General features: G+C 45.5%; 1 pseudogene; it reads right to left on the bottom strand.

Moving 5' to 3' along the window:
• Positions 1-16,633: 16,633 nt before the first annotated feature.
• Positions 16,634-16,815, bottom strand: LOC135904709 (U2 spliceosomal RNA; annotated as a pseudogene).
• Positions 16,816-18,877: the final 2,062 nt, after the last annotated feature.

Here is an 18,877-nt window from a genome sequence, read left to right as displayed (position 1 = left end):
TATACAAAGAAAAACGGAAAACTTCAGTAATACAGATTAAATATAAATACATGGTGTATAGGACAGGTTAGAGTGAGACAATAAGCACAGAATGATAGAAAATAAAGTATAATACAATATACAATGTTTGCAGATTAGGTAGATAATAAAAAAGAAAACTTGTCAACAATACTGTTCAGGAGAAAACGGAATTGCTTCGTTATACATTCATATCAAAGCATACTAGATAATATTAGTAAGTGCCTTACGGAAGTTATCTGTGTTAGTTATACAGACTAGTGGATCCGGTAGGTGATTCCATTCCTGGCATGATTTTGGAAGAAATGAATTACCATAGGTTAACGTAGTCGCTCGATCATACGAGGACGTTCTGCGCAGTTAACCATCGATACCAATATTCCCACATTCCAATATACCAATAACCAATATTCGCAGTCCTCTCGCGTGACGCTCATTATTGAGAGAAGCTTGGCAGTGCGGATGACCGCCGAGGCATGACTTCCTATTTAGGCGTTGAAGAACCGGGCTCCTTCATTGTAGTTCAGTGCTTTTCGCATTTCCGCGGGGAAAAAATATACGATCGAGAATTTCGGGACCTAATTAGGCGCACCTTTCGAAGTGGCTCTCTCGTATGCGAAGGAATAACGACGTCGTGCAGGGAAAAGAACAGAGATGAGCCAAGAGCGCGCACAACTCACTCTCGCTGGAACGAGCTAACAGACTGGCCTCGCACGCACGCGTCACACGCGCGCTAACTGGTTGGGCTTATTAGGCGCGGCGGTCGTTGAAGAGCGGTGTTGGTTTGAGCAGAACGCCGAGGCCCCGCAGCGGATGGAAGAAAGGAAAGCGGAGAGTTATGGAGTGGTCGAGCATGCGGACTGGTGTTGTTGTCGACCACGGGGACGTTTGGAAGAGTGGGTTCTGAGCTCGGAAATTAGAATAACTACGCAATTCAGGTCACTCATTCTCTTTATCTTGCTATGGATAACGTACTACGCACTCTGGGGATAATTAGCTGGCTTCTTTCTTTTGTTATTGTTGTGTCTTGTTCATAACCATCTGCTCTGACTTTTGGCTCCCGTTAGCATACTACAAAAGAATATGGGTAGAAGTATGGTATAGTAAGTGCAGACCTATGATATTTTTCTGAGGGGGGGGGGGGGGGGGATGGGGGACGAGTAATTGAAGCGTGTAGTTCTGGAGATTAGGGTTTTTGTTGCAAAAGAAAAGGTAGTAGGAACATAAAAAATACAATTGTCACTACAAAAACACTCTCATATTCTTTTTTTTTCTTTTCTTTTTTTTGAGTCATAAAGATGCATAAGTGAGTGTGTTTCTATTTTGGGATTGCGTTAACTTCAATGAGCGCCTTTCTTTCTCTCTCCGTCCCAATGTAGCGCTATAAGTCTAATTAGGTTGCAATAGCCAGTGTGTTCGTCTTTTTTTACTTAAACACTTTGTTTAACGTTTGCTTTATTCGGTTCCCAAGTAGAGTGATGAAAGTGGGAAGTGGAAGAAGTAGGAAATAGCGTGGCGCACAAGTTTTATTCATCCCCGACAAAAAAATACCTTACTGAGGAGAACATTCAGGAGACAACAAGATCGTAAGCAAAAGAGGTCCAGAAGTCTGAAGTGCTCTCACTGATATTAAAGCGCCGTGGCTCTTCTTGGTGTTCAAGAGAGGCACCGTTTCGCCAAGTATTCAAGAGTAAATTGTGCGCTCGAAAGGCGGGAATGAAACGTTTTGTAGGGGAACTAACTACATCCTTGTCGTCGTCATCGTCGTTGTCGTCGTCGTTCGTCGTCGTTGTTGTTGTTCCGGCCGCCGTAGTCCCCATATTCGACACACTTCGAAGATATGATTTTTTAGAGCGCAGCTCTTTGGCGTCCGTTCCTGGGTTTCGCGTCGGCGTTGTCGTCGGCCTCGTAACCAGCTCCGCCCCCCTTTCATCCCCCCAGCGCTAGCAGCCACCGACTGATACCGCTGGATGCCGCTGACGCCGCTAGAGAGTCAAGATAACGTGACTGCATAGAACACCGTCGCCGCCATGCAGAAAGAGGAGGAAAGGGTCCCCCCCCCCCCTGGTTCTTAGCGCTGCGGAAGCGAGGGTATCATATTGTTTGTGTCGGCATCGGCGGCGTTGTCCCTGAAACCAACTCCGCAGCTGGGGTTGACTCACTATCGGCGTCAGCGGCATCAGTCAGTCGCTGCTATCTCTTCCCTCCTCCCTTTATCGTGTTGTCCGCTTGCTGCACGCGCTTCTGCCCCCATCGTTTGCCGCTGGGTGTAGACGCCGCCCCCCTCCCACCCCTTCCTGCGAGTCTCCGGTTGTCAAAGCGCCGGCTCGAACTTTGAAGTTGGCGAACTGTGCGCCGCAAAGTTGCCCAACGGCTTGCTGGTAGTAGCTGCCTACTTCGCCCCTACCGCACTCACGAAAGACGTCGTGCACTTCCTGCAACTCGCATTAACCGTCCATCGATCCACACCGATGTTAGTAGTGGGGGACTTTAATGTTGACATAAAGACAAACAGCAATTTCCTAACACTTATGCGGGAGAACATCCCGTTCCTCTCGCTCGTAACGCGTCCCACGGCTGTGACAACCTCGCGAGGCACTTGTATAGATCTCGTCTTTGAGAATCAAGCATTGGTGTACCAAGTCGAACATATATCAGTCTATTTCTCCGACCACAAAGCTTCCTTCATGACTGTCAAGAACTGTTAGTGGAGTCTTTGTTAAAGGAATACGTGTGAAAAATAAAAAAAAAATTCTGTGATAGCGCATACATGTGTTGCTCGATTTCTTTGCCTCAATCTATCGAAAAGGTGAAACAGCTTATTTGCTGCGCTCAAATTTCGCATTAGGAAGTAACGTAATCGTCGGTAATTTTTTTTCCTTATTTGAGCTGTTCTAATACTTTCCTTTCAAAATAGGAAGCTTAAGAAAATTACATTCAACGTCGGTACTCCTGGGGATGATAGTTGAAGTTTGAACACATACTTTATTTTGCTTGCAGCGGAAAGACACTGGATTCAACATGTTGGAGTCGTAGCGTAGCGACGTCTGCACTTTACAATAAATTTTTACGTGCTTGTAGCTGCATAATTTCTGTTTAGTCATTGTCTCATTGAAATGGCACACTGTCCTTGTTATGGAATTAGGCCGCCGGTGCTAATGCCCGTATGGTTGCGCTATTTAAGTGCTTGTTACTTGAGTTAGCATGACTAGTGTGTGATGAGATTTCTTTCTTTGGTGTTCTTTTTTCTTTTTTTTCTTTCTTTTTGCATGATTATATTTTTCCCTGAGTAGCGTATTTGGTATTTCAGGACATCCGGACCTGAAGAGTTCAAGATTCGTCTTTTGTGTTTAAAACAAAGCAAAAATAAATAGCACATACTAATGACGGAGTTTGGCGAAGTTTCGCTGTAGAATTCTTCCCTGAATGACTCCCATCTTTCCTCTTGCCATATACCCCCCTTTTTTTAACATTCGATGTACGGGTATGCCCTACCCTATGTGTTCGAAGCCGGGAATTCACCACAGCGGGTTGATTTACTGCGCATTAGCCGCTTTCTCCCTTTCCGCGCACCAGATGTAAGCTTCTCCTCACAATACAAGTATTGTGGAGACGCCACCTAGCGACAGCGCGGGTTCGTAATTTTTATACCCACTCACATGTACGGGAAACATTTCTCAATGATTTCTCACTACTACATGCAGGTCGTTGCCTGTAAAAAAAATATATATATAAGGAATAGAATAGTGCTATTCTCTGGACGCATTGCATGGAATACAAAACCTATGAGCACGACAAATACGTCTTGTAGTGACGCAGTAACCAAGCCCCTTTCTAGCCCAGCAGAGAACCGAAATAATGATTCCCTCGACGTTTACTTGAGATTCCGCAGCTTGTCACTAGCAGCCGCCATGAGAATGTGTGACAGCGCCAGCAATTAGTGCAAACGTGCTTATAAATTAGAAAGCCTTGACAGTCACGTATAGTCTTGCCCTCCATCTACGCATGCGCGGATCTTGCTCAATGTTCGCGTAACGCTTAACAATACCTCTAAACAAAAGTTCTCGCCAACCAACCACATCACAAAAGTGCTCAGTCAAGAGTGGAGTGTGAATGGATTCCATACATTTGTTGTTTAGTGTTAGGTCAAGTTGCTGAACGCAGTGATGATATGCTAAGTGCCCTGAGAGTATACAATGCGCTTTTTGTTTCATTTTGTTTTTTAATAAGAAAAGATAAGCCCAGTTTCAGCCTGACGTGTACAAATAAACACTGAGTCGGCTGTGTGGTCTTGCAACGCTAGACAATGGATATGCGTTGCAGAAGTTCTAAAAATGAGAAAAGTAAAATACAAGTATTTTTAAAAAACTGTGCATGTGTAGGATCTCAAATGATCTTGTGTTTTCGAACCTAGTCTCATACGGCAATGATAAATTTACTGTGTAACCTATAGTGTTTCGGGATGCCATTATATGTGGTCATTCTGTCCTCCCACTCCCACTCATTTACCGCACCGTCACGTCCATATGGTGCCGGGGCGTTACTTGCGACTGCGGCTCGGTTCGTAAGCCCTCGAGCCGCGTCGTGTGCCGCCTCGTTGTTGCCGTCCTCCGCGAGGGTGTGAACGGGTGTCCATGGGATGTATATCTTTTATTTTGCAATTTTGGCCTCCTGCAAGAAGAATGCGTAATGCCTCCGGAGAGATTCCGCCATTGGCAAAGTTTTTTACTGCCGTCTGAGATTCGCTGACTATCACGGTTGCATCAGTTTGAACTACTGCGAGCGCTATGGCCACTCCTTCCGCTGTATTGTTACTTGTGGTGCGTATCGTCGCGCACGTCTTACACTGTTTTTCGCTTTCGGTTACGGCTGCCGTAAACCCCCGTCTACAACTGTATCGAGCCGCCTCTACGAAGACTGCGTCCTTGTCGCTGCCGGATTTCTTCTGTATCTGCTTCGCTTTATTCTCTCGTCTGTCCTTATTGTGTTCTGGGCGCATGTTCTTGGTATGGGGGGTATTACCATTGTTTCCTTCGTCTCTCTCAGGATGTACACCTTAACACGACGCTGTATGTGGTAACGTATGTCTTGTATCTCTAGGATGTGTCTGCCTGTTCTAGTCTTAGAGAGACGTTCATGATGTGCCGTACATTGCGCTTCAATGGGCTCGCCTATCGTGTTATGTAGGCCTGATTGTAGCAACTTGTCCGTGCTGGTGCTGATGGGTAGGCCTATGACTAGTTTGTATATTTTCCGAATGAGGTCTTCTTGTTTGATCTTTTCCGTGACCTGCCATTTCAATTACGGTGCTACGTATACTATTCTACTTATTACGAAGGCTTGTATTAACCTTATCGTGTTTTCCTCTCTCATCACGCTGTGTTTGTTTGCTATCCTTCTGATTAGCCTCATGATTTGCGCTACAGTTCCCTCTAGTCTTCTGCGGGTTGCTCCGTTGTTGCCGTTGGCTTAGATGAGGAGCCCCAATGCCCTGATTTTGTCGACCTTGGGTATGGGTTCCCCATCGGCTGTCTTTAACTGTATCTCACCTCTACAAGTGAAATCTTCACTGTAGTTGTCAGGTTTGCGACCTCTGCGAGTCTTTCTGTAGAGCAGCAGCTCCGATTCCTCTGCTGAGCAGGTTAGCCCTGTCCCCTCTAGATATTGTTCGATTGTTTCAACCGCTGTTTGAAGCGTTTGTTCTATTTGCCCATCGCTTCCGTTTCTCACCCATAGGGTGATATCGTCTGCGTATAAGGTATGATTGAGTCCTTCTTTTTCTTGTAGCTTGGCTGGCAGCCCGATTAGCGCCAGATTGAATAGCATCGGTGATAATGCCGAGCCCTGTGGCGTACCTGCGCTGCCTATCTCGATCTCCTCAGAAACTAGGTCTACTATCATGATCTTTGCCTTTCTGCCCTTTAGGAAATTGTGTACGTAATCGTACATCCGTTTTCCCAGTCTTAGTTCTCCTACTCTGTCTAGTATCGTTGCATGTGTTACGTTACTGAAGGCCTTTTTTTAGGTTCAACCAGAGAATTGCCTTTGTCGATCGGCCCGAGTCTTCTATGATCTGATGTTTTAGTTCTAAAAGAGGGAAAGACGAAAGTTTTGACCACGTTAATCCTCTGCCAAGAGGCGAGTATGGAGTGCAGCAGGCTACGTCCGACGTCGATTGCATCATTGATCGTGCTGCTGTTTGGCAACAAAGAGAAGCCGACAGGGTGCCCTAGAAATTTCTGACCCTCGTAGTCCCCTGTGAAGGGAATTGCGTCACCATTTACAGTTACTTGCCAGAGAGGTGCAGACATCTGCACTTCCCTGAGTTTAGCTGGAGTCCCGACCGAGAAGCCACGTGTGCCACTATGTCAATGCTACTCCGGAGTTTACCTGGGTCGTCCGCCAGCAGTGTCAGATCGTACGCGCAGGCAAACACTTTGTGCTGCTTGTCACCTCCCTGAACTGCTCGCACGATGGGCTCGATCACCAGGTTAAACAGGCTGCTCGGTGGGCATCTCTGGCGAATCACGGCTGAGGTGTCAATCGATGCGGTCGTGCCGACCTCAGCCACGATTCAGGATTTGTTGTCTTGGTAGAGGCCTGCAACAGTGGCGTAGAAGTCCTCTCTGGCACCTGCTACGTGGAGTGCATCAACGAGAGCTTTGGGTGGGACAGAAACAAAGGCGTTGGCAAAGTCGAGGAACGCCACGCAGAGGTCCCCACCACTGGCCCACGCTGCGTCCAAGCACTCCTGCAGCACGAAGTTGCGTTGTAACACGCCGTCGTGCGGCAGGAACCCCTTCAGACACCACGAGAGCACTTCTTGATCGCACAACCACTGCTGTAGACAGGATCCGAGGCAACCTGCATACAACTTGGAGATCTTCGAAGGCGCGCAGCCATTTCTCGGTCAGTGAATTTGGCTATACAGGGTTCTCTCAAGTCACAAGACATGGTTTGGTCAGGAGCGAACCGGTGTATGCTCCTCTGGGTGCCAACGATGCGGAGAAGTGTTCCTCCAGCTTATCGAGGGCTATCAAGCAGTGCTTTGACTCGCCTTGCACGATGAGGCGTACCGCGAGGCGATGGTTGCGATGGTAGAAGCTCTGAACCTGCTGAGCGTTTATTCGGATTTGTCGGGTGCCTTGGTTTGCCAGCAGTGGGTGCCGCTGGAATTGTAACCACTTTGGCAATTTTCGAAGTGGTATCGTTCAGTATGGATAGAAAACCCCACCAAAATTCAGCAGAAGAAGGTTCCCGAAGCAGGTCCAGCAGTTTCCTCGTGTGCTCAGTCATCAAGCGCGTGTCATCAATTGCTCCTGAAAGGGAGATTTAGTCAGTGGGCTCAGCCTGTGAAGCATCCGCCTCCTGTGCATGGCCTTAGGAGAGAGCTGTTGCTGCGTGGGGAAAACTGCACCGCTACGGCTGCTCCTTGCTATCGAGTTTAGTGGTTCGGATTGTGCTGCTTCTGGCTGCAAGAGGGCTGCGCTGACGAGGGAGGCTTCCGACGTTGATGTAGCGGGTGTTGCCGATGCAGCCGGCGTAGCCGGTTTAGTCTGCGGGGCGGTCATCGCCAGGGAGCTGCCACGTGTCGAAGTACTATGCGTTGAAGTAAGTGTAGGCCACCGGTGTTGCGGTCGTGCCTAAAAGGGATAGTCAATGCTAGAATCGTCGCTGGTCGTTGATGAAGTCGGTTGGTTTGCGAACGAAGCTTGCCGCGCTGCCGCTCTTTTGCTGTGTGCCACCAGGTTGTTGTCGACTCCCTTATTAGAAGGAAAGGAAGACGGACATTCAATGCACTTATGCGCGTGTTGAATCTGCGCGGGTACTTCGTGCTGGTCGCCAGCAAGGCCTCCGTGTGACATTGGTCGGTTTCCCAGAACTTTTCTGCGCAGAGTGCGAAAATGCGTAGTCGTTAAGATCCTGAAGCCATGATGTTGCTCGAGGTGTCGCCGAAGAAACTACCGTCGGGATGTCCGTACTGTCAGTGAGTGGCTGGTTAATTAGTCTTCTTCTTTGCATTCAAAGTAACTGCAGAGAGGAAGAAAGAGTATCAATTCCTGCTCGAGGTCCATCGGCTGTGATCTAGAACTGGTATGGTTGAAGCCAGGTTGTGGTGGGCTAGCGGGCGGAAACGAACGGTGATCCGGCGGCGTGGCCTGACGTCCGGGGGTCTTGAAGCTGGCGCCATCTCGTCCGGGTTGGCCTAAGTGGACAGCGGGAAACGAAGGAAGGGAAAAAAAGAGCAGCACAGAATAAGAAAAGAGCGTGTCTCTCACTGCAGATGTTGGCGTAGGCAAGCACGTTGTGCTGCTTGTCGCCTCCCTGAACTGCCCGCATGACAGTGTTGATCACCAGGTTAAACAACAGGCCACTCAGTTGGCAAGCACTTTGAGAGCAAGTGATTGTGTATCTCACTGCAGTTCACAGTGAACCGGCAACATAGCGCGTGCAAGAGCGTGCACCCACAGTCAAAAAGAGGGGGAAAAGACACCCCGCGGTGCCAATGGCGCGTAGCGCAAAACAAAAAGAAAGAAAGAGAGAAAAATAAAAAAAGGAGGGGGCTGGGGTATGCGAGCGAGTCGGAACTCACTGAGGCGCCGAAATAAAAACAAAGGACGCGCTGGAAGTTACGGCATGCGAAAGAAAACTTCCATGAAAAACTCCAAGAAGACAAGCGAGAAAAAATGAAAAGAAGAGAAAAGGAAAAGGATTACTGCACTAAACGAGGCAAGCGGTGAAGCAGGCAACGTTGACTCTTGCCACCTCAGCAGGTCCTTTCAGGGGTCCAGTTACATAGTTACTGAACACTAAAACACATAATTACGCGTCTCAATGCATGCAAGTAATACACTACAACACAATCACGAACATTTATGCGATGGCATTGCTTCTACCGAAGAACCAAAGTTTTTTTTTTTCCCCCGCTATACTAAGAAGCGTGTCTACTTTGGTCTTTTGTAGAAGAAGCACAGTTTCTTCCTACGCCAACGGGGCGCACTTCCACTATTGTTCTCGGTCCAGAGGCCTACAAACGATAGACGCAGTAACTGCTAAGACACGCAGTCAGCGGGCCACCGCGGCTCAAATTAAGGCGTGAGCCGATCTCGTAGATACTGCAGGTTGCAGTCGAACGAGGATGGTCGAGCGGAGCGAAGCGCACGAAGATCGAAGGCAGCAGCTGTAGCGCGGCTGAGACGGGTTGTTTCTTCCGAATATAGGTGAAAGTGCAGGATGGTCAAGCCAACGTTACAATACACTTTGATCTCAGCCCGAAACGCCGACTTGCGTCGGCCATGTCTGCATTCGTAGCGCCCTCTCTTTGTCGGCGTTCCAAGCGCTCCGCATCTGGTTTCCTTTCCTTCCGCTCTCCCGTGATGGCGTTCCCGTCAAAACGTCAAGCATGTTTAGTTTTCTACGGCTCCTCGGGGCGGTGGTCCCATGGTCAACGCGAATGACAATAAATGTGTGTGCGTAGCTTTTCGTTACGATGACCACCGATCGAGACAATAAATGAGTTCGTACCTTTGTTCGAACTTCTGTGTCACCTTTGCGTCGTGTGCTAAGCAGCTTCGCTGGTCATCGATCTTCACAGAGTGAAATGGCTCACGGTTTTTTTTTTCTTTTTCGCTCTGAATTATTCTACTATCAGTGCACCAAAATGAACAAAAACTGCTCAACCAGATTGAAAATGTGAAAGAGATTAGACTTTAGGCGACGGTAACCGAATTGGCTGTCGTGACCTTATTACGGTCTCCGAGGAGCTTGCTTTTCTTCCATGCGCCACTTGCACAAACTTCGTTTGCATGAATTCATTATGCAGGAAGCACTTCTCAGCGGCGCGCTAACCTGAAACCGCCTGAAAGTTGATTAAAAATTCCTAATTTGGCAGACTCTGCGTATTTAGTGTCCTTCACAATTTCGACGTATAAGAATAAGTATCATCAGACACTCGTGTTTTTGAAGGGTTTTAACAAGTGACGCTGTATCGCATTAATACTAAGTTCGTGCTTTCATGTAAACTGTGTTTAGGAAATGTTGGTTCCTTCAAGTGGCGCTGGATACTATTTTACCCCATTTCGTATTATGCGATCTTTGTTTCCTTATTTCTTTCTTTTTCTCGCATCTCTTTCTTGTTTTTTGTTTCGTTTTGTTTTGTATTTTTGTCCCACTTGCAGCACTATTGCTAGATACATATTTACCGATGCTCTGTTAATCGTAAATTTCGTTCACTATTCAGTAAGCCCCCCCCCCCCCTCCAAAAAACGTGATGTCACATAGTTCATGTACAGATGACCATTTATTCTGTGGTTATACTCTCATAAACGGCATTTCCCAAAACATCCGAAAGTTAAAAGAGCAAGCTAGCTCGAAAGCACCTACCTAAATACACGCGAAAGGAGAAATCGTTTTTCTCGCTAACCACTACCGATCTTGCTGAGGTTTATTGCATTTAAAAGGAACTGTTACAATCCAGTCAGTCTATGAAGCGGATTTAATATTTCTGTCATCAGTTTAAATAAAAAACCTGAAAATTTGAAGAACTTGGATATCGTCGTTATAACTCTGTAACTCGCCAATAAAAAAAAGTACAGATTTCTGTAGGTTTCTAAATTGTACTGCAGTTTTCTAAACTACTATATCTAAAGGGGACAAAATTGATGTATCATACATTGCTTTAACTTATACTACTACTTTCTGAGCAGGACTTTTCCAAAACCCGCGTAAACGTCATAACAATTTCATGTATGTTGTGAATTCATACTTCACACACGGCCGATTGGTGCAATTGATAAAACTACAATATCTATTTGTGCTGAGGAGTTACCGTTTAGCCACATGTTACAATATATATATATATATATATATATATATATATATATATCTTACTTCTCTGTTACCGTTTATTTAGGTAGGTGCTTGTGAGCTAGCTTGCTCTTACTGACTTTTAAAAACCTTTGCCAAAATATGCGAGATCCTAAATGAAAAGCTTGCTTCCTACCATTGCTAGAATTTAACTTTTTGTTTTTAGTACAACAGTGTTCGTACAGATCGGTTTAGCGGTTGTCTCATAAAAGCATTTTTTCTCCTCTCACATGTGCAAATCGGAGTTGTCCCCGAGCTAAACTTCCCCTTAACTTCCGTTACTCGAGTTCAAAAACACAACTTCCAACACATTACCTTAAGTTTCTCTCGCAGTAAAGCACGGAAAGAAACTGACAAACAGTGACAGCCCCTTGCTTTATTTATATATGCTCAGCACATAATGCGTAACTGAAACTTTTTGAAAGGATAAAGCCGAGGAAGCGGCGACAATGGACAGAAAATTGACTGAACGCGAGGCAAACATTTGCGAGCGCCACCGCTGCCCTACATAAATCTCGCACAATCATCTCTGTGACCTATTCCTGTGGCGGCATCTGTCTTGGTTCAAATAACGACACTGCCTAAGCACGCGCACACTACAGTCTGGATGTTGCAAGCAGCCAAATGTTCGCCGGCAGCCAGCCTATTCGACAACGTTGTTTCCACACTGCGTTGGCTACACATATTCGGTCCCGACGAGAAGCGCCACTGAGCAAGTTGAGCAACACGATGGTGTCTTATTACGACACGCTGGGACCAGTGCGGTGGAACAGCGAAGTTACTCCCAGACACCAATTCGCTTGCATTGACAAGAGCATGTCTGCGAGATAACATTTTAAGACATGTCAACGTTCTGAAATATGGCTCGTCAGTTATGGTTATGACTACACAAGACTACAAGACGTCCTCGGAGAATCGGATTTCACATCATCGCTACCTTTCGTGTTTTTTTTTTCTTCTTTTATTCGCGCCCTAATTTATGCGTCTAAGAGTTCGGGCCTGCGAAAGGTACGCGCTCATGAGCACTAACTCTGTCGTCTGAAGACGCAGTAATCGATTACGAAACCTTTGATGGTTTTCGAATAAGAAACGGCACGTGCTGAAGTTTCTTCTTCGTCTCTCGTTAAGGGAGTGGTTGAATGATTCCGAGTCCTACATAAATTACGAAAAATAACTTGACACAAGGTCATGAAACACCAATCGTCTGCGCCGATCGGGTTTGAACGATGATCTGCTGTTGCTGCGCCCGACGAACAGTGCACTGTAAGTTTTCTTTCTCTTTTCTTTTTCGAAAGCTTCGTTTCAATTAAGCAAAAAAAATTGAAAAGAGAATGTCTAAATAGTCTTTCACGTTGGCTATAAAACACCAGCGTGCTTAGACAGCGGCGTTGACTCAAAATATTTGGGCGAGATTAAACAGACCGCGGCAAAACGTAATCACGTTTGTTTCGGGCTTAGCGAATCGTCAATATTAGCGCAAATATCAAATTACCTTAACCCTAATCGAAAAACAAAAATGCAGATCTTGTACAATTTAGTGCTTCAGGTATTGCGAACTAAGAAAACAGCAGGCTGCTACCGGATGTGTCTTTGTTTTAAATTACGGGGATACAGTTCAGGTATACATAATACGATATACGTCCTTAAAGTGAATGAAAGTTGTTGCACAAATGTGTCTTTTTTCCTTTTTCCTTTGCATGGCTGTAGAGACCCTGACGATGCCACTTTACTTTCCTATAATTTTGTACTGGTATTTTTATTATCTGTATGGTAAATTTTCCTGTGCCATGTTGAATTTTCGGCATGGCGACATCAAACCTTCAGTTCCTCCTTTATTCCACGCATTCACGTAATCTGTTTAATCGAGTGCTTCTGGAAAATGTTTTTGCTAGTAGTTTGTTTCTCCTCTAATAAAAAAAAAAGGTGCTGCAGGCGAATCATTGAAAAGGGGCGAGGACAGAGGATGATGACGGTTACAAACATCCAGACAAGCTGAACATTTGCTACGTCACACGAGGCTTGCCCACTTGCGCAAAACGCCGCATTCACGTGTAGTGAAACGGTACATTTCTTCATGTCCTTCGCTTTCGTGTTTTCCCACTAAACGCTAGTACCCTTTAGTTGGAAGGACAACTTTCTTGTTGCGACCTTGTATCAGATATCGTCGTTATAATCCCTCTCCTTGCGTTCCACGCAATTAAAAATGAAAGCAACAATGCTTAAAATCTTTCTTTTTCTTGTCTTCCACTCGCGCTTGCACGTATTTATTTCTTTCAAATAGCTCATTACCATTTCTATTATTCCTTCCTGGTCCAAATCTCTTGTTCTCGCTCTTTCTCTTCACATTCACCTTTCTTTCTTTTCTTTTTTTTTTTTTTGCCAGAAGACGTCATTAAGCCTCCACGCATCAGTAGAAAACTACGAGCCCTTATTTTCTCTTCTTCTTTCGTTTCGTTTCGTTTTCTCCTTTTTTTTTTAGCAAGCCTGGACAATTTTGTTAAAACTCCCGTAAGACGAACCATTTTATGCCCTTTTTATTCGTGACCTTCGTTGCTTTCCCTCCTCGTGTACCTTGTGTTTAATCCCCACTTTACATTTGTTGCGCCGATTATGCCAAAACGCACGTGCACTTGACTCTTAATTCGGGAATAAGTGCGGACGGCCGAGGGGCGAATGAACACAAACAGCGTTCTTAAACAGGGCCAAAGCTTACGCCGTAAACGTGCCGCTCTGATGGAACGACAACGTTTTCTGTCACCGGAGAGCCCGTGTTTCCTCCACTTGACGTCATTCACTGAATTATACGAAACAGCCACGGGAGTATTGACCTCAAGCGCTGCGCGTACATTCAAATGACGCCACACGACAAGGTCATTGCTTCCAATGCCAACAGCACCTTACAAAAAGAAAGAAAGAAAGAAAGAGAGAAAGAGAGAAAGAAAGAGAGAAAGATAGATAGATAGATAGATAGATAGATAGATAGATAGATAGATAGATAGATAGATAGATAGATAGATAGATAGATAGATAGATAGATAGATAGATAGATAGATAGATAGATAGATAGATAGATAGATAGATAGATAGATAGATAGATAGATAGATAGATAGATAGATAGATAGATAGATAGATAGATAGATAGATAGATAGATAGATAGATAGATAGATAGATAGATAGATAGATAGATAGATAGATAGATAGATAGATAGATAGATAGATAGATAGATAGATAGATAGATAGATAGATAGATAGATAGATAGATAGATAGATAGATAGATGCAAAGCAGTGCGCCGCAACACCGCAAGCACACCGGTACGAACGAAAGGGTTGTCCGCCTTACGAGATGACGTGATGTTGCATGACATCAGACGTTCATGATACGCTCCAGAAGCCTGCTGCGCGCGTGAAATCTGGGCGCCGATTTCGATCCCAAGAGAAATCCTGATCTATCACGTCGCAACGCCACCAGAACGCATATTACGATATATTCAACCCATTGTGTTTTAAAGAAAACATCCCTTCAAAAGGAGCGTTTAACTTCAGGGTGTCATTGTTTTTCTTGTAATTCTATAGCCGAGATCTCAGAAATGGATGGACGGACGGACGGACGGACGGACGGACGGACGGATGCTATGAGCGCCCCCTTTGAGACGGGGGGGTAGTTTGCGCCACCAAGCTCTTGTTTTTTTGCAGCCTATTGTCGTACCTATAGTTAAAAAAAAGAATAAAAAAGCAAAAAAAAACCACGATGAATTCTCAGCACCAAACTTTCTCTACTCCTATTGTGCACTTTGTTCTTGCACGCCTCTATTGTTTGTCGTTTCCCTACTTTTCTAGAGGGCGCTCCAATCGAGCACCCTCTATAGAGACATATTTAGGATGCGCCTGTTTTCTCAAATCAGCCATTTTGCCTTCATTAATCATCGTCAAAACCGAATAACGTTCAGGCAGCGCCTCTACGAATTTTTTTTTTCACCCGCCCCTCCAAACTGTTCTTTGCTGCAGCGACTTGGTCGATCGCGGACGATGGCACGAGCAGCAGTCCTCGCATTATTAAACGCATCTGCGGAACCTTCACATTTTTTTTTTCTACAGAGCTCTCACGGGCGTCTCTCACGCCATCTGACACCACCTATTGCTGGCAGAACTCACCCCGTGTGTACTCTTAAGTCTTGAGCGCTTCAGCGTTTCGTTTGTGCTCGTGTTGAACAACCGTTCCGCTTTAGATTGCCTGCAAGGCGCTTTGCTTTGCTGCTACTAGCGATGTTCACCCTCCTTTTCATCGTCGTCCTCATTCTTATATTTTCGGTTGGATCTCCGTTGGATCCAATAACCTTGTATAACTATACGCTACTCACCTCCTACACTCCCAACGAAGCCTCTGCTGCAGCGATGAAACCAAATTCCAAAAAGCTTTCTGGTTACTTCCAAAGTCGTGAAAACATGTTTAGAGGTATCGATCTGTGCATATAGCGCGACTCTCTCTGCATCACCTTTTTCTGTACTTGCTTCTTACGTGATCAAATTAGAGAGAAAAAAAGAAGAAAAAGGGCGTGAAATATTCCACGCACTGTATTACAGTAAACCCACTCACTGATCTGTGGCGCAGGAATTCTAGCATTGAAACGACAGTGAAAGGAAATAGGGGACGAAATGGCATTTTCCAGGGGCTTCTGTAGCTCCTTAAGTGATTTATACGAGGACTGTACATCTGCATGGGCGCATCGAGCATAATTCTCGCCCGTTTCTATGCTGCATTAATAATTTCCTTAACAATGGAAAATGAACGAACTGCTCGGTCCATGTGCCGGTTTTCTTCCGAGCGATTCGATCATTGATCTCCACCGCCAGCTTTACCTTGGTAGAAAAAGAAGCACTGGGCCATGAAACGACGGTTCATCGAAATTTCGAGCGGGGGGGCATTGACCAGAGCTGAAGAAACTGTAGCATTATGTATTTACTATGACGTTCAGGCGCTGCGTTTCTCCGCAAGAGGCGGTAACCGATGTTATCAATTTCTTGGCACGCACCCCCTTCGTGGAACCTCTTGTTGCCGCCCTGAAGCGAGTACGATTCTTGCCGCCGTCTTCGTTCCGCGAAATGGTTCCCCTCGCTTTCGAAGAACAGCGGCCGCGTGCGTTTTCATTACGGAGAGTGAGAACGGAAGATGAAAGTGGCCACTGCGGCCACCTGCATTCCGTCTCACTAGTACTGTTCAGCGTTGTGCAACCTTGGAATGCAATCGGCGGCCAGTCAGGGTAGCTGTACTATATACAGGGACCTGCGTTTTTTCTTAAAAAAAGATGTCAAATAAGAACTTGACGCTTACTTGCACTTACTGCTATTTCATTTTAGCTTAAATATGGCAACCACTTTGCATTTTCTTGTTCCCTATGCATTCTTCGATGAAACACTGGTCATGGTTGTTTGCCTAGTTCCTTTCGCGGACATTTTGTTGCTGGCAGGAAGCGATGCTACCACACGTCTCTGCAGAAGCTCCCTTTTCCAGTTATGAAGTGCGCTGCGTCAACACTGTAAGCTGGCCTAGTATCTGTGCTTCCATGTTTCTTTTTTTTTAAATAATGGCTCAATGGCTGCGGACAACTCACAAGACTCCGATGGAAACGCTCGTAGCAGTACTGCACGCATATAAGTAAGACTTCTTTGAACTACCTCCTGCTGCCCGATTTTGCAGCAAAGCTGTTTATGGCTAGGCTTCCCTGAATTTTACTTCTGTGTGTTCAAAAGGCGTGGGCCGATTGTGGAGATAGTCCATTATTGGGCTAACCCGCGCCGGAGCTGAAGCAGGCTTCAAGCACTCCGCCAACTAGCAAAAATAAGTTTAATATCTTTGGTCCCAGTAGAACCAGTATCAGATATTAAGCTGATAAGAACAGATACTACACTTTGATACGCGGCGGCCATGTCTACGTTCCCACCGCCCTCTCTTTGTCGGCGCCCCAAGCGCTTGCGTAGCGCCTTTCCTTTCCTTCCTATCTCCCAGGGTGGCGGTACCGTCGTCCACGCTAATGTATATAAAAGTCACGGTAAATGAGTCCGTAGCTATGCTCTAAATTCTGTGTCGCCTCTGTGTCGTGTGCTAAACAGCTTCGATGGTCATCCGCCTTCAGAAAGTGGAATGGCTTATGGTTTTTCGGACCATCCACCGTAGTAGGTGCGAGCCATAAAAATCCTCCTCCTCCTCCTCCTCCTCCTCCTCACCATCATCATCATCATCATCGAAAGCATACATTGAAGAAATGCGCTGCATCAAAGGCACAAGCAGGGCTAGTTGTGCGGACATGTTTCGGCGCTTGCATCGCTGTCTTCTGGACTCGTATTTCCAATGAAGATATTACGCTGAAATTATTTGTAGGGTGAAATAGCATCCAACCGCGACGTTGAACATATTATTAGTGATGGTGGCCGGCCAAGTGTACTGTGCAGTCACGAACAAAAAGCTTTATGAGCACAGCCCTCAGGTTCATTGTCTGCCTCGTTCGTGCCGTTTTTTTTTTTTTTTCTTCTGAAGCATGAAGTGCACTGCAGCAGTGTTTCCTTCTTTAATTCAAAAGAACAAGGGATGTAAAAAATGCCAGTTTTTAGGTAAACAGTGCGATACAACAATCGCTTTCGCTCCGAAATTTCAGCGAAGACAATGCAGTGATAAGCGCGGAACCTGAATTTTAGGTGGCTGACATAAAAGGGTTGTTTCCTCTATGCTTGTTGCTTATAGTACAGACAGGTGGCGTAATGTGGAATCCTGTCGACGCGGCTATACTATACGATCAATTTAGCGCAGAAAAATTGAGTAGGCATTCCCTTTGAGTGACGTGCTTGAATAAACTCTCGGACACCTTCCTGGAATATTTTATTTGGTCGATTCACCAGTTCTGTAATTCCGACCATGAATAACAGTTTGAGAGCATGCGGCAATGTTTGTACCGTGTGGAGCACGTTTTGCTTTCAGAAAGCACGGCCCACCGCACTTTGGAAGGAACCATCACACCGACTACTCGACTCACTCTGGTACGCTGGACATCTGGTGATTTATGTCCGTGTCTGTGTGGGAACGACATTCGGGTGCAAGAAGTGTCGGTCCAGTTAAATGGTCAACTTCGACTAGCTTTCTGCGGAAAGCTTGTCATCACAAAACCCGGCTTACCGCCTCCGATCTCACGGTTACCATTTCTCATATTCCGAAATTTTATTCGAAAAATTAATTCTGTCTGTGGTTTTGTTTGTATGTTTATTAATTGTGACAATGTGGAAACTTTCGCTCCTGGTGAACTCACTATCTCAAATTCATAGCTAACACACTCGCATAATGGATACACGAGGGGGAACATTAAATATAAAGATAAAGATAAATAGTCAAAAGCTTTCACAATTGCACAGAGTGAAACTCCCTACACTTACTTTATATATATAAAGAAAGTGTGGATGAAAACTTGACACTTATCCATACATAATGTAGATTCAGCGTATGGCATGTCACAAGCACAATTACACAATTACTCTGCTCATTAATAAAGAAATCACTTAAAAGCAGAGTGCACAACAAGTATATATGTGATGCGATAAAAGCACACAAAATGTCAAATCGCACGACAAAGTCAGTGATCATTGCGTTCTTGCGAGAGCATAATTCGTGTCACCTAATTGCACTATTAAGAAGCAACTAATGAGATAACTTTCCACAAGAAAATCACGCAAGGTCTTTACAGCTTCTCTTTGTTTGTAGGAACAACAGGGTCAGGGGACCGAGCAATATTTTCACAAAAAGGGGACGCCTGCCTAAGGCGCCCAAATGTTCTCGAAGTGTCTCCCGATGTTTTCCTACTTGTGGACATACATTGAAGATATGTTCTGCATAGGCTTCCAGGTTGTCAGTGCAAACGCTCGGAAAAGTGTCTTTTCCGTATGCGACAATGAAAAACTGCGCGTGTATGCCCCATGGAGTAGTAAACAATGCAAGGGTGTGTCTAA

Source organism: Dermacentor albipictus, chromosome 2 (genome assembly GCF_038994185.2).
Source record: "Dermacentor albipictus isolate Rhodes 1998 colony chromosome 2, USDA_Dalb.pri_finalv2, whole genome shotgun sequence".
Lineage (NCBI taxonomy): Eukaryota > Metazoa > Arthropoda > Arachnida > Ixodida > Ixodidae > Dermacentor > Dermacentor albipictus.
Note: the sequence above shows the minus strand (reverse complement) of the source record. Positions and strands in the feature narration are given on the sequence as shown.